Source organism: Bombus pyrosoma, linkage group LG10, assembly GCF_014825855.1.
Source record: "Bombus pyrosoma isolate SC7728 linkage group LG10, ASM1482585v1, whole genome shotgun sequence".
Taxonomy (NCBI): domain Eukaryota; kingdom Metazoa; phylum Arthropoda; class Insecta; order Hymenoptera; family Apidae; genus Bombus; species Bombus pyrosoma.
In genome coordinates, this window is record NC_057779.1 from 13,747,431 (window position 1) to 13,764,533 (window position 17,103).

At 34.3% G+C, this 17,103-nt stretch overlaps 1 protein-coding gene and 1 long non-coding RNA gene across 2 annotated transcripts in view; one reads left to right on the forward strand and one right to left on the reverse strand.

The window, feature by feature from the left end:
• Positions 1-17,103, forward strand: part of LOC122571493 (lachesin-like) — a 92,538-nt gene that overhangs the window by 38,936 nt on the left and 36,499 nt on the right. The window lies entirely within an intron of this gene.
• LOC122571495 lies at positions 14,297-15,954 on the reverse strand. Its single transcript, XR_006318091.1, has 4 exons — positions 15,896-15,954; positions 15,499-15,807; positions 14,616-15,008; positions 14,297-14,522 (listed from the first exon to the last, which is right to left on the reverse strand). It is a non-coding gene; the product is annotated as an uncharacterized LOC122571495 (long non-coding RNA).

The following is a 17,103-nucleotide window of genomic DNA, read 5'->3' on the forward strand; positions in this document are numbered from 1 at the left end:
TTAATACAATCAAAGTATGGAATTCCACTTTAAAAGACAGGTGCAGCTGCACTCTTTAGATGTACCGAAGCATAAAATTACATAAAATTAAATCCAGGAAAGACTTCATTCTATACCGTTTTATTTTCCGTTATGACAGTTCCTTTTCCATTTTTATTTTGAAGATACAGTTTAACCCAGTTACGTAGGATACCCTGTAACTGTCCTACTTTAGGTTCAACACTTCCTCGCCGATTTACCAGATTCTTAATCTTCCTTTAAACCTCTTTTTAAAAAGTCCAATTAAATCTCCATTCGAAAAATGTGAATACGTGTGCTTGGACAGCTTCATTTAAAGTACAATTCTGTCCATTAATTTTCATCCAATCTAACGAATTTGCATCTAAAAAATCTACAGTGGCTGGCGCAAATATTCCTACATTTGTCGACATCATTTATGAACGTCTGACGTGTGTTATTCGAAGTATTTTGAAATTTCATCAGTACCGTAATGACAGCTAACTATCACGACTATATTAGTAAAATTTTCAACGACGCTGAAAATGTACAAAAGTTATGAAATATTTAGTACATGTGTATATTTTGCAGATATCACAAAAGTATTGAAATAGGCAATCATCCACACTATTAATAAGTCTCAGTATTCAGTGGAATTATCTTTAATACCTTTTATATACTTGAGGTAACTATTGCCACAATATACTACTTTTTTTTACCAAATATAAGAATGCAGCAAATATTTTGCAACTTCTACGTATATTTTCAAATTAGATTGAAATTTTGCCAATATAATCTTTGTATTTGATAATTAAACGATAAAACTCTTTTTATATAACACGCATCAGTAGCTTTGCAAGTCACTGCATATTTGCAGCAAATCTATTAAGAAAAGCAGCCCGATAGAGTAAGATAAATCTCGAAATAAAATTTTCAACATCTTCTTGCACAGATTCAGTAGATTTAACAGATAAATTATTTTCGGAATTTAACCCTAATTCCTTTTTTGTTAAGTAAGTGGTGATTTAAATATTAAAATGACTTAGAAATTTCATTGGGATAATAGATATTGATAGCATTAGAATAACAATGGATAATAATATTATTAGCATTAGATCAGCTAAAATAATCGGCTTAACTGATTAATTTACATTTTATTGGACTTTATATCTCTTAAACCGTTTTCATCAAAGGCACCACATTTCTGTATCTAAACCGCAGTGCAGTGATCTTGCGAACGAACAGTGCTCTTGCGTGTAACATTGCCATTTGATACACCGATGAAACATCTATCAAATTACTTGGGATCGAAAGTGAGTTATTTGAATTAAATCTGCTACGTGCGGAGATCCTCGTGTTTTATACTTGCGCGAAAAATGTCGTTTACATTTACGAATGTACCACGCACAAAGAAGCGCGAGAGAAACACGATAATATTTCTTCTTATGTATTGTAGTTAACCTCTTGTAATGAATCGATCTGTACGTATCACGTGTTTCTCCGAGGTCGATAAATTTTCTATTTACGTAATCATATTAAATAAAGTTAGAACTCCGCTACATGCGAAGAATCACAAGTCCAAACCCACAATAAAACCCATTACTCAGACTGCAATATCTTCACTCACAACTATCGAATACTTAACGAATCTTGGAGCTCGTGGCTTCAGACGCACCGATTTCCTTTTCTTTTGTACTTACAAACCGCTTCGTGTTGAAATGTTTCATCCTCAAGATTGTTATCATCAACGAAGATCTTACGGCACGGCGATTGATTCGTTCTGATGAATATCCATTATTTGTCACGGTTCTTCTTTGGTGCGTTACCCTCAAGGTCGGAGCGATAGTTACCAGCCGTGTCTTACGTAAATGGAAGTTTGACTATACAGAATTTCCTCCGGTTTACATTTGCCAGACACAGTGCCTGATGACCCATTACAATGGTCTTGGTTTCTTGGAAACTTCGAGTTTATGTCAGTTGTTCGGGTCATTGAGAATGGTTGGCGAAGAAGCTAAACTAAACTAAATGACCAGATCCGTCGCCTAGTCGCAAACTCTCTAAAATGCAAATACCTTAGATTTCGCTTTTTTCGAACAAGTTTCGTCGATATTCTCAACCGTGTCAGAGCCATACATGCTAACATCTGAATTGTACAGGGAATTATACAGAGTGAGTCAAGTAAATTGGGTCGAACTACAACTCTGTTCCGATTATAGGTAAAAAGAAATTGTAGAGGAAAATTTTGCATTGCCAATTAAGCTCGATCGTCGTTTTTCAGAAGCGACGCGATTGCAATGTGCAATTACATCGATGTAAGATTTTCCTCTTGGGAATGTACGGTCCCAAATCTCGAAGACTACAACACGATTCGAACGCATAATGTGACCCAATTCGGTTGACAGTTTTATTGTGATCAGGATCACTTTTGGCTTGCGTGTCGTCGAATCGATTTCGTAGCACCACGATTGAACCACATGAATTTTCCCTTCTTCGAGTCGTAAACCTCAAGTTAACCAAACTGGAACGATTCTTTCACGACCGGTTGAACGCCGAATTAATCTGTGGCAATTTGTTCGAATGCGGAGAATGAGGGAGTAGACGTTACGTTAGTTCCAAGCGATGTACTAATTTATATGATTGACTACGGCCAACTGCTGTCCAAGTACGAACTCGAATGAAAGTTTCTGCCAAATCTTTTTTTTGTTTTTTGACCGATTACCGTTAAAGAGATTGATTGGAATTGTTAGGTCTTGCTTGCTTTCTAGGTTCATGACACGGACTCTTAATCATCGCTTTCGAGGAACGTCTTGGATCTATTATTGCCTAGTCTTTTTGCTTACGAAACTGGAGATTGAGAAATTACTTTACAGCCGTGAAACCACACGTCCACGGGTCAGATGAGCAACCAGATCCTCGCCTTTATATGGTCCTCAATGATAGTGATATATCATAAACTCATAGCTCGGTATACTAGCGATCAGTCGGTGTGCGGTTGGTCAAAAGTTAAACGACCTGTACAAGGAGATAAAATAGCCACTGATTCGTCAATTACGTAAACGTCTACGTTTGGTTATTTAGTACAAAGGTAGGAACACGTACGAACGTTTAAATTCTTCGAATAGAAGTTTCATAAGATTTGTTTTAATAACAGTTTGTAAAGGTACCTCACACGAGGTCTTCATAGTTTGCAAGCACGTCCCTACTCTATAGTATAGCTTTAAACGACTTTGTATAGTTTAGCTTGGAGCAAAGTTATTTTCGTATCTCACCACGAGCTTGGTCCTTCGAGAAGGTTTTTTTGTAATCAGCACGCCGTCGTTCAAAACTCTGCAGTGTTTAAAAATTTCTGCGCGATAGTTACGATAGTTACGACTCGATAGTAGGATAGTAAGAATCCAAACGATTCGAAGTGATTTTGGATTTAACAGACCTAAACATTTGTATTTTGGGAATTTTTCGAACGCAGTCCCAAAAAATGTTACTTTTATTGAAGGAAGCGTATTATATTAATTTAATTAGCATACTTGCGGAATATCGCGAACATCCTTCCCCAACGTATCTTAGCTGGGGGCAAAGTGGACGATATAGAGATAAACGTGAGGTTTTGAATGACTTTTAACAAAATTGTGAGATTCCCTTCTATGTGTTGCTCCCAAACACGCGTTTCAAATTGATCTTTCGAAAATACCGACTTTATGATATTTACGATAACTGAGAACGAAAGTTGTAAAAGTTGCGAATATATTGCCGTACACGGCCGCAGACAATGTGATAGTATTCGTGTTCAAAAATAACTTTCTGTCTTTTAGAACATATCGTGAATTTATTAAAGAAAATATGCACATATTTTGTAGATACTACAATATGGAATAGAGCAGATTTATTGCTAATAGTAACAAGAGACGAATAAAAGATGGCGTATACAAGGATAACGTACATGTAAAGAAAAGAGTAGTTAATTTTTTTCCTTTTCTTTTGACCTCTACTAGTGATGAAATGCCTATATTTTACAGTAACAATTTAAATTTCACGTGAATATCCATGGTATGCATTGTTAGTTAAAAAAATAAAAAAGTCTGTTTCCAAACATTCGAGTAATTTTAGAGAAGAGATTTTCATGACCCACATTTTTAGTCTATTTATCACTGAATAATATTTGTTAGATATCGCTCAAATTTCTTCAGAAATGTTTTAATCATTACGAGAAAATATTATGAGTGAGATGCATTTCGCATTTCAATAAATAAATAGACAAATTCTCTACAAGAAATCATTCTAAAAACGAATATGACATAACGCACGTCATTTTTCAATAGCAAATCACAAACGATAAGAACGCACACTATGTACGTGGCACGTCGCTAAACAATTAAGAAGCTTATTTTGGACATGTTAGGCTTTTCTCTGTACTGTACGTAGAAACGAGCTACAAAGAAATAAACGTATAATGTGTACAATGTACATAAAGATTAAACGAGTACCAGATTTAAAAATAACTCGTTTCTTTTGAGAAAATGTAGACTTTGTAGAATACGTGGATTTTACTATCGGTCTTGAATATTCGTATTTTAGAATAATTAGTCTTTCATGAATTTAGATGCATAATAATACGTATTAACGAGCGTTGATAAAATTTAATTAGTACGTTACAATATTTTCTACTTTGAAGTTACGATTCGATGTTATCTTACGAAAGTGTAAAACACTGTAAGATCTTAAATTTAATCGTTCAATCTCAAATGCGTACTTAGCTACACGCCGATATGGTTACGGCTGTATATGGTTTTGATGGCCTTCACGCTGAGAAAAGACAAATTAATGAAACTGTCGAACTTCGATCGGGGACAGATTCCTCCACTGAGACACGAAGAATACGGGACTACACGACCTTTACTCATCTCTAGTTTAAATTTAACGCATACGTTCGACAAATGTCGAGAAAAGAAGATTTTTCTGGAATCGAATATATATTTATACGTTCGAAAATGTAACTCGAGGCCAAGACAATTCTTCTTCGTGAACAGGATGTCTTCAAATTTTTAGTAATATCATTTCTATAAATAGTGGAAGGTTGATATGATAAGCGAGAGACCATTATAGGAATCCTGAAGAAACTATAATTAAATAATTTCGATAGGCCCTGTCAGTTTTAATGAACATCGCTTTTCTTGTACGATATCTATAACGACTTTATGCAATACGCAGTAGAAATAGTTGAATATTCTCAATTTCTCTCGTAATCCATGGTGTTATGGCCCATTACAAGCTCTATTTAGATCAATGCTAACTAAATAGTCCATACAGGATAATCCGTAATTCAACGGAGTTAGGCAGACTCTGTGACTCAAAATAATACTAAAATCAGGACTAAGAAAATTGCGTTGAAGACTTCTCATGTAGAGTAACTTCTCTATTTTGTCTATTTCTGTGTATTCATCGATTAAATTCACCATCTTCAAACTCGATTTTCTCATAAGCAATTTTATTATCCTTGACTCTTGTCCTACTTCGAACCATGGAATTTGCCTGACTCCATTTGTACCATGAATTATCAACCAGCCTGCATTCAATTTCTGAAAAATCCTTTCTACACATATTGGTACTCGATTTAATGGTCTTTCTCCAATCTGTAACATGTATATGGTATATGCGTGTGTCGTTAATTTGATCATATCAGTAATGCATGTACGTATTATTGAGAATTGTGGATCTTAATTGCCGAAATAAAAGTAAAGGAACACTAAGGTTACACTTAGAATTCCTATTAAAATAGTTTTAGATTTACTTAATAAACGATTTCCAGGATCTTTGTCGATATACATTTACACGCGTCTCAGCACTTTCTTTGTCTCACCATCTTTCATACCACACTGCCAACGGTACAGTTACATTCATCTGTTTTTCGAGGCGCCGCGCACACACATACTTTCACACACTCATATTCACATACGCGTGTCACTACTCCGCGGCCAATCTAGTCTAGCACACAAAATTATACATATCTCAATACGTATCAGAATAGTGATTGGTATTGAGGCACAGAAAGTAATAAAATTCCTTGTACGTTGCACTCCAGCGTTAATGATTAGACTGTCAAGGAAAAGTCAGGTTTTCATTCGGTGACAGTTCAGTGGCATCAAGGAAATTAGAGTTTCCCATACTATCTAGTTATATATGCAAAAAGACGAAAACACAGGATCTACATCTCGACCATTTATTCCCTAGCGGAACAGTACGCGCTAGGTCAGAAGAGGCTATTTGCCATGCTTGTTGCTCTTTCTTTCTCGCTTTCTTTCTTCACCCTCTTTCCTTATCTGGACAGAGGAAAAATCAACATCCAACTTGGATCATCCAGCTTGACGACTGCTGAATCTGTATCTTCTTCATTCACTTCACCACACATGAGCTTTTCGTTCACTGGGTTCGCTACTTCTTGACTTTCGAGCTGCGGTATTCTTACGCCTGAAGATTTTTAAGCGAAAGCATTAAATGGAAATCCAAATTATTACTTTAATACTGTTGTCCTTTGTAATTTGAAAAATCGGGTTTGTTCATTAGATTGAAATATCTTACGAATCTATAGTCGGGGGAGTTTGGAGTTCTAGAAAAAATAGGAAAACACCATGTGTTTCGAAAGATTCTTAACCGATTTCTTTGTATTCCGCATAGATTTGTCGTAACTAGATCGTTGTACCTCTCCCACGTAGAACTTTGTGTTCTAAAAAGTATGCTTCGTTGAAAGTATAAAACTGGGCAGCACTGTTATTAACATCCGGATTTACATTATTCGTATATCAAGTTATACTTAGTAATGACAAGTTAGTACTTTGTTATAGAATATTGTGCATATTAAAATCGAAGTAGTGAAAATTATTATATATATACATAGTACTAATATTGTATTGGTATCGTGCATAAAGACGATAAATATTAAATAAACTACGATATGATATAATGTGTTGAAATATTCTCGCATAAGTAATTAACTGAGAAATATTTCTTCGTACTAAACATTTGTAAAAGGTTAAATTTTCGTAATGCTATCATGTTTAATCAAATATTACTGTCTTGCTGTAAAATGTCGTTCCAGTAACGAGTTTGATTGAAAAGTAACAGATGAAAACAATAATTTCAAAAGTGTGAAGAATACAGATTTCTAGAGTTTAATGTTTCCCGTTAAATCTTTATCACGTTATCGCAAACGAATTGCCAAGATTCTTATAAAAAAACGAGTTCAAATTCGACTTCACTCGGTTCAAACGGATTACGCGAAGAATGGATCTGTCGTTACATTCGCGTCCCAGGTGCATTCTTCCTTTCTCTGTCGCCAACTTGCATAGATGCAGCAACAATTTATTGAAATTGAATTCAATGAAAACGCGAGCGTGTTGCTTCCGGGTGGCAACACCTTACGAATATGTGCCATTGCTCGCACGTGTTATCACACAATTAGTCAACAATGCACGCATTCGTAACGCGATGTAAGAGGAGAAAAAGAGAGCAGAAAAAAGAATGAAAAGGAAGGAAGAATATTTGCGAGGCCTGCTGGTGGACACAAGGCTTCCTCAGCAGGGATAATGCAGGTCAGGTCAGCGGATTATTTGTATGAAAGCAAGGATTCCGGAAGCGAGGACTTTCGAGAAATTGTGTTTTGGTATACGTCCCTCTGATGGCGAGTGTGGAGGGCTGCCACAATCTCGATGTTCTTACAGTCTGGCCTAGAAACGCTTCTATTCATGTGCACACATAAAAACTCGTGAATAGCAACTATAGACAACCTTTTGTCTGCTGCATCGGACCCGCGAGATCCCGATAACGATCTTCTCTAATACGGAAAGTTTTCTTGTAATCTCGCGTTCGGACTAACAATTACCGTAAGCAAACTCGGGTATTTCTAAACAAAAGATGCAATACGTGAAATTTGTGATCGTCTCTGCCTGCCTTCGTTCTACGTACAAAACATTCTGTACGTAGATTGTTGTTACGCGATTTTTCATCGTTGCGAATCACAGCACCGATTTCAGGTTATTTGGTAGTCACACCAAGTAATTGAATAAGCAAGAGAGTATTACACTGTCGTCAGGGTATATCTTATGTCTTATAGAAGTAGAGTGTCTCGTATTTCCTCCGCCAAGCGGTAGTAGATATTTCATGAATAAGAATGAAAAACAAATATCATATGACGACATTATCGAGAAGATATAGCAAAAATCATGAAATAACAACGGATTAATTTCTCGTTTGTTAAAAAATGTGAGTCTAGCAAGACAAGTTCTTTGATCCCTAAAACGAAGCTGAGGATTTTAAAGGGAAAATTTTCGAGGGAACAATTAATACGTTCTGAGTATTAACTTACAAAATTTACTTTAACAAAACAAACTTTACAAAACTTAGTAAGTTAGTAGATAAATTTAAAATATCATAAATATTGATTATGAATTTGGAATCATATCTTCGTTCTATGTAATATTCGGGTAATGCATTAAAATTTACAAAATTTATTTTTTACACTTTAACGGATAAAAAACCAATCCGCCATTATTTCACAATTTTGCTATGACTTTAAACAGAAAGTATTTGTATCGTGTTTTTTTATTTTCATTCGTAAAATATGCTCGTACATTTTATAAATTTTATCCCAATTTTTAGCTAATTCTTTTGTCAATTCTTATTTTGTCTATTTTTATTTTAACGATATTAGTAATAATCATTAAAATAAAATAATATATAATAATATATAAAATAAAATAAAATAATCATTAGTAATAATGTAAAGTTAAATTATCCTTCTGTACGTATAATAATTCAGAATAAACTTGCATCATACTATGTTGAAACTTATTTTAGCCGAGAAAATCTTGATACGTTCATAATAAAAATATCTTGTAAAAAGTACAAGATATAAAATTTCTATTAACGCGGTCGCTTTATCAGGCGACTAAAATTACCATTTTGTTAACATAAAGTGATAAGATAGATTTCACAAGATGGAGGAGAGTACAAATTCTATTAGAATAAGTAAAACTTATACAAAAAGTAAAAAATGTTTACATCGTTTAATGAAATATGTAACCATGAAATCACTTTCTTAAATATTGAGTGTTAAAATATTTGAATATCGAATTTTCATCGTTACGCATATTATTACTCGAACATACGAGAACATATTATAATAATGAAAATCAAGTTTTATAATAACTGGAGTACACTAATACTAATAACGATAGTATATAATATAAGCGTTCAAATTTGTATATAAATAATAAATAGAGAAAATAAGGAGAATGATTGTTAAAAGTCAAACTGAGATTTAAATAAATAGCTCGATGAAATATCCAAAAAGATAATACAGAACATTTATAATATAATTTTTAAATACATAATACATAATTTAAATTTTGTACTGATGCGTCTAAGTTAATTGGTAAGTAATAAAGAATTCCATGAATTAATAACAAAAATAATTATGTAATAACAAGAAAAATATAATACACATTAGGTGGCAGAAAAGTGCAAAAAATTCTGTGAATAAATAAAAAAAACAAGCGCACCTCGATTAATAAATATTGGAAAATGTTTGCAAGAGCTATAAAAAAAATATAGCAAAAATGAGTCGACAATCACGGAGATTTAAAACGGATAAACATGCAAAATTTCTCTGTAAGAACTGGCGTGCAAATAATCTCGTGTAGTACTGAGTTTGCATTCGTACGAATGTAACAACGTGTAAAGACACAAAAAACTTGGAAAACGAATAAAGATAAAAGTTCGGGCCAGAGGGGTAACAGAAAATTGTGGAGAACAGTGTAGGAACAATGAAACATTGGCGAAGCACGAAACAACTAAAAGACCGAGAGAGAATTCTATTCGACGTGACGCGAAAGTTAAATTGTTCTTCGATCAACTAGACAAATTTTATTTCAGAGAATAATTCAAACCAATATGTTTGTTTTCGTTACTTCAGCAAAAATTGATATACGTACTTGTGAACCGTATTTTAATTTTGACATTTTCGTTTTAAATTGGACAAACTTCAACTCGACGTTTGGTGAAAAATTTATCATCGCAGAGACAGCTGAAAAGAATAAAAGCGTAGAGTGGAAGTTTTTAGAAACAGCGAACAATGAATAGACAAAAGTAAAATTGTGGAAAGACCAAAAGACGATTCTACACTGTATAATTTAAAAGTTGAAAACAAACAGGTTTGTCGAAGAGTTTGTACACACGGAAAAATCGATGTATACGTCTAAAGAGGAATCTACAGGTGCACAACAAAATCCTTTGTACAACTCTGTTTCCTTCCTGCCGTTGTCGTTTCACCCCGAAGGCTGAACTATACCGTCGCTATTTATCCAGAGACCCGCAATCGCAGAGGGTTCGTCCCTTCGCTGCTTTCCTCTAAAATTGTCAAGATAATCTCGATCCCCGTTGAAATTTTTCCCAACACCCGTTTGTGCTTCCCTATCAGGATATTTATAAATTATGAAAAGGTGCATTTCTCTTTCATGCATACTTGTTTTCGCATTTCCATTTCTCTCATTTCTGTTTCCTCGTTTCGCCTGTATTCTGCCAAATACACGCACGAAACAATACTAATGCAAATAGTAATAATAACAATAATCGTAATAATAACTATAATTTCCAGTTGCGCGAAATTCAAAGTCGACGCTACGTCACTTACATATTATACGTATGCGTGCATACTTAGTTGAGCAAAACTATAGAAGCAATCTAACCGATAAGCAATCTACGTTCTGAATTGCTTCTATGTTACGTTCTATTTTCCAATTTATGCTTCCAAATTCTATTATTTATTTATTAACCGTCGTCCCTTTTACGTAAATTTCTTTCAATTCAGTATTTCCATAAAACATCTTTTGTATGCAATTTTATTTAGCTATGTTCTAGAGTATTTTATTAATTATCTTTTTATATTGTCGCTCTTTCGTTGCATATTGTCAGATGATAAAAAAGAAGTTAACTTATTTATTTATTATTAATATAATTTCCTCGAAAGTGGATGTGAAAGCAATTTTTTAGGAAATTAATTTCTAGATTAAATTTAATTTTGTCACGTTTTCATTATTTTACCGTCATGTATTCATTATGTTTACACAGCGACAAGGACCAAGTTTTGTGCTTACCCTTATTGAGTCGCAAATTTTAATCATCTACAAGGCTAATTGACTTTTCATTAATTTATGTTACAGGTCATCATCTGTTAGTCTTATCGTTAGACTGCTAATATACAATACGCGTAAAGTTCAAAATAATCTGACTTTTTCCTTTATATTTCAATGTGCCTTAGAAATTTTAATAATTTTTCATGCGAAAAGATGTCTCTGTTTCTAAGTCCAATATCGAGTTTTTTATAATTTTTAAACTCCTTCACACATACTTTAAGTAATTCACTGCTCAAATCCGATAGGCACGTTATTTAGGAACGGAATATAGATGTTTGAAAAATGATGTGATTTTTATTAATAATTCTATTTGATTCATTTGCTGTATAAAATGGGTATTAAACGAATGATTACAAATATTCTTATTGTTTGATTTGAAATAACAATATAGGGTAAAAAATAATAGAGAAAGAGAAATTAACTTGTGAAGCGATGACAAAAAAGAAGACAATGAGAAATGAACATTCGGGTCTCTCTCGCCTTAATCAATGCACAACTGATCAACATTCGGAGGTCGTTAATTTTAAAGGGATTTTTATTCGATGAAGTGGCCCTTGGTCTGTGCAAAAGTACAAAAGATTTATGATAAATCATCGCTAACACTGATATTTCCTTTATCTTTTAACTTTGTCATTAATTGTAGATCAATCAACGATGAAAATGCAGAAAAGCAACAACTCGTAAAATATTACCAGCGTAATATCTATTGCCAACGAATAATAATTAATTAGACTCAATCTTAAATCAAATCGTTTAAATCTTATAATAACCAAACATATATTAGGTACAATTGGCCCTTCTATTCTATTAAAATATTACAAAGTTATCGTGGTGTATTAAGGAGAATTAACGATATTCAAATACTGTAATAAAGAACTCCGATTATAATACATATGTATACATATGACATTATTCGAGATAAGTGTGCGTTGAATCTTACGCATTTTAAATTCGTACCTTTATAATTATTTTTCTAAGAGCAAAGGAAAATTACGATGAAGCACCAACGTATATTGATAAAATAAAACGTCGGATGCAATTTATATGAAAGAATAAAAAAAAGGGATAAACTGTTGGCTGTACTAAGCTCGAGGAAAATATCACGTACACAACTGAACAGGCGCTCACTGTTTAAAACCATCCACTTTCGTTTCATTTGTGGAATTATTCCGAAGAACTTGTCTAAACGAACAATACGTTTAGTTTATAAAATATTCAACGCTTATATGTATGCTCACGTATTTTGTAATAAGTACGAAGTATTGTGTAACCAGATTCCACTTTCTTACGGCAGCTTCCTTTCGAATAGCACGACTACAGAATTATACGTTTGCGAGAGAAGAGGAACCAAGAATCCAGTCACGTACCAGTTTCATTTAAGAGAATCTTGTATTTAAAATCGTCACGACTTCCTTTACTCATTTACTCAGGAATTGGCAGAATACACTAGAAACCGTTGGTACGCATACATAATAGGCACGTGACTAATTTTTTTCTCACACCCTCTACGATAGTTTGTCGCCTTTCCTATTTCCCTCTTGACTGTCTCTGGGGATTGAAACTACAGCAACAGGTAGAAAGAATGACGCACTTAATGTTGTACGTGTAACCATATAATTAAGAATGTTTACAAGCGAAGAAGGTGCCTTAAATTAAGCGCTATAAATTAATTATTTAATTGGAATAGCAGAGAGTAAATTAAAAATCGCTATACGTTCTTATGCGAAAAGAATTATAAATATAGCGCGAAGTTAATTCCGTATTTCAAATTATTATCTCGTTACATGTATACATCTCACGGATTTCGATTTCGTCCAATTTGTTGAAATCAATAATCGCGAAATATAATACGATACGTAATATATCGATCATTAATATATCAGTTTAAAAAGCTTTAAGCGGCTGAAGTGGAATTATTTTTGCCGACATTCGAGGAACAATTGCGCGATTATAATCTTGTCATTCAGATATTGTTGGCATCATTGCCGAAATCGAGTCACAATTCCAACGGCAGCTTGGAACGTGTTATTTTTATCGGGCTGGGCACACATTGTCTTTCCCCCGCATAGGTTTATGTACCGCTTGAAGATTCGATTTCATTTCTAGCAGGAGACGTGTTCCGACAAGTTGTAGCTCGCGAGGGAAAAAATCGATCGAGGTCGGGAACAAGGAATTCCCGAAAGGGGATTTTCTTCTGCCCCACCGAGCTGATCCTTTCTCTCCCCTTCTCGCTGCCAGCCTGTCCCCGTCTGTTGCTTTCCCGCTTCTTTTTCTTAGTAACCAACTATCGTATTCATGTCCCCTTCTTGTTCCACGCCCGCATTTCAGAGAATAAAAAAAAAAAAAGGGAAAAGAAACGCATGGTAGAGAAGGTGCGTCGATGTGTACCAGGGGATCGTTTCAATGATTAAGAGCAACGTAGCTGCTTTTTTTCCACCCCTCGTGAAAAAAAATGAGTCCCTTAAAGCATGGATATTCCTTCCCCCCTAGTCGTAATGACAGTGATCTTGGATCGGCCATTTTCAGAACTAGACAATGCTATACCGCTCGTGTGTTCCAATTTTGACGACGTTTCTCTTTCCGCGGATTAACACGTGTACCTTGTGTACCTCTTTTCAGAAATATATTAAGTTACAAATATATCTGGTATAATATTTCCTTTTGTCATGAAACTTCGGAAACTTCGTTGTACATTACATTCGTTACACGTATATCTGTGATTTGCACACGTAACAACGTATAAAATATATATCCGTAAACTGGAATTAAGGAATTATTTACATGGTTGCGTCGGATCGTTTCCTATAACCATTAACCGAAAGTAGAACGTATACTAGTCGTTTCGACGTCACGTAATTTGCGACCATCATTATATACGACATTTGTAATTCAATTTATTTATTTCAGACAATTAATGTGATTTATCGCATTGCGACACGTTATGGTATTAACATATTAAATGAAATGTATTACACGTAAATATATGTACGTGTAATATTTGGGCGGAAAAAGGCCGATTAAAATTGTTGTCATTGTTTCATTCCCAGAGGTTACACCTACGTACGAATACACAGACACACACACATATAGACGAAAGTTTACGATTCGGATAAAGGACCTGATTACTTTAATGGTAACATCAATCTCAAAGAAAAATTCTTCATAAAGATATACATTTATCTTCCTTATATTAACTCGGTCAAACGTAGTGTAGATATTGTACGAGGTCTTCGTGTCGAACGTAACTAGGACAAACGTTACACGTCGCCGATTTTCATAATGATATTGCAATTAACTTCAGTCTCTCGACAACAGACATTACAAGTCGTTCACGCTGCCATTCTGTAGGGAGACGTTGTCGTTATTATTTTAGATGTATATTTATCTATGAGACATTTTCTTTGACACACTCTATCAGCTCAAATAATAATATACCTTGCCACTTTAGCTCCCTCCCTCCCTTTCTTTTTCTTGTCCCAACCGCTGGCGGATAAGCGAAGGAAAACAATCGATCATCCTCGACATTTCGCAATTTTCTCCTTTCGATCATTCTCACCCACTTCGTTGTTCTTTGTGTTGCTTGTAGCAGAAAATACTGTGAAACAAACTCGGTGGAAGGAATTAATGCTCTTCCCGAACGTTACGCGGAACATAACTTACAGTCAGTAAGATTTCCTCGTGTTCGGCTAGTTGGGACATCGTAATTTTGGATTTTCTCGTCGCACGTGTGCAGTTTACTGTCCGGACATTCACGCGGAGTCCTAACTGCGCTAACTATCGTAACTTATGATCGTTTACTAAGGAAAACACGGCAACGTTTCTCTACATCTATCGTGCCACAAAGAAGACATTTAAGATAACCTTACGAAACCTCAATTCTTATTGTTTCCAAGTTAATTTCTTGCTCATAGAAAGAGAGACTGTAAACTGTATTTTCGTACAAATTTCTATTTGTAAGAATACTTTAAACCGCTCGTGTACGAAACATACTGAACCTATCGATAATCTTAGAATATTGCATTATAGAGTGGAACAGTATTGAAAGCGAATGAATTAACAAGTAAATAGACAGGCGTGATTCAAAATTGAATCATTCTGTGGATCTTTTATGGAAGTGATCAGATATAAGATGGTAAAACACGTAATTCGCTGTTTTTCGTAAACAGAATCGCATAAAAGATAATTTATATAAACTTTTCTCATTAGCTTCAAGCGCCGAGGAGAAAAGATATTGTACGCAAAAACTTGTAGCGGTAACAGTTTCAGAATGAAAATTTACCAATATATCTTTGCAGATATTCTTACTGTATCGAATTACCTTTCCTAGCGAAGTTTAACACTTTGATTGCCGCGTTGGTCCGGCCACGGTTTCTCCCGTGACGCCACAGTTGTCATTGTTGACCGGAGCGCTTGAACTTCTTATAATTGTAAAAATTGTATAAAAATTGACAGTTGAAAATTGACAGGGCATTTTGAATATAACCGATAAATAGAAGATACTTTGAAATAAAAAGTTCCCCATTCAACAATTAAACATTTTTGTTAGAACATCAATAAAAAAGAAAATGAGAACAAATCTTGCATCTAACAGTGTACTGTATTTGTATTCATATCTTTCAGGGGTAATCTACGAATATTATTATAAACACAGTTTAGAAAATAATCGTAAATGCCGCTTTATAATCATATAATCGAAGTTAGAAGTGTGCACATACCTTACTATTATATATAGAACGAGCAAATACCGTTTACTAATACCTTCTACACGTTTCAACAATATATTCTGGACGTTTTGCTTACGACGAAATAACGAATGCGAATGGTTTGTTGAAATAAACGAAGCCTTGTTATAATATGTCGCTATCAACTGTTACCAAGGCGCCACGGTGGTCACCAATAGGATAAACGGTCCATTTGAGAAGAATGTTGTCTTACATCATCAATTTATTATTATTTTGCCATTATATGCTTTGAATAATAAAAATACTCCCGTGACGTCTTGAGCGAAACATGTGATTTTGGCGTGGCAGTCAGTGTTAAGCTCGTGTGGACTGGCAAACGTTGATCGTAACGTATGTCAGGATTTTTTAAAATGAGAATTATAAGCTGATAAAAGAGCGTTGTGAACAAAAGTTACTTAATACTCTATCGATAAGAAAGTAGAATAGTGAACAGTGTCAAAATACTTTTTCTCGATAGAAGATTTAAGATTACCTTTATCCTTCTATATGGCTATATAATTTCTTTCATCGGGTATGATAAATATTGAGGAAAAATTATCATCAATATCAGATTAAGTCGTTTTTCTTCAGTAAGTTGATTGGAAAATCATTTTAAAATTATTTACCCGAGAAACACTAATGTAACTCAAAGATACCTTTTAGTTGCTAAAAATAATAAATAAACTCGTCGTAATTCGACTTTTCGCTTGTTAATAGCTTCATCCGATGTTGTTGAATTCGTTTCCATGCCTCATAAATTATGACAATGTCATAAGAGAGTAAACGTGATTTTGATTTTTTGTCGAAGAAAAAATATTTTGGCGAATTTTTAATAGCGCACTTTGTTATTGATTACATGTTCACAAATTTTTATCCGTAACATTTTTTCTCAAGTTACCGGAAAGCACTAAAAAATGTTTCATCATTTTGGTTACGATAACCATCTCGTGTAAATGATAATCCTATAAAAATGCTAAGAACATACAGAATAATACGATATGACTTATGCAAACGAATAACACATACCAGTGAATCAAAGTAAAGTACGGGGAAAGGAAGGATAGGAAATGAAGAAGCTTTGCAGTATTGCCGTTCTTTCTCAGCGATCCCATGGTTTCGCAACAATTTTATCCCAATTTAGCCGAATAAGCCTGAAATCGAAGAAAAAATTGAAACCGCGGAAGCAATTTAGATATTACTTA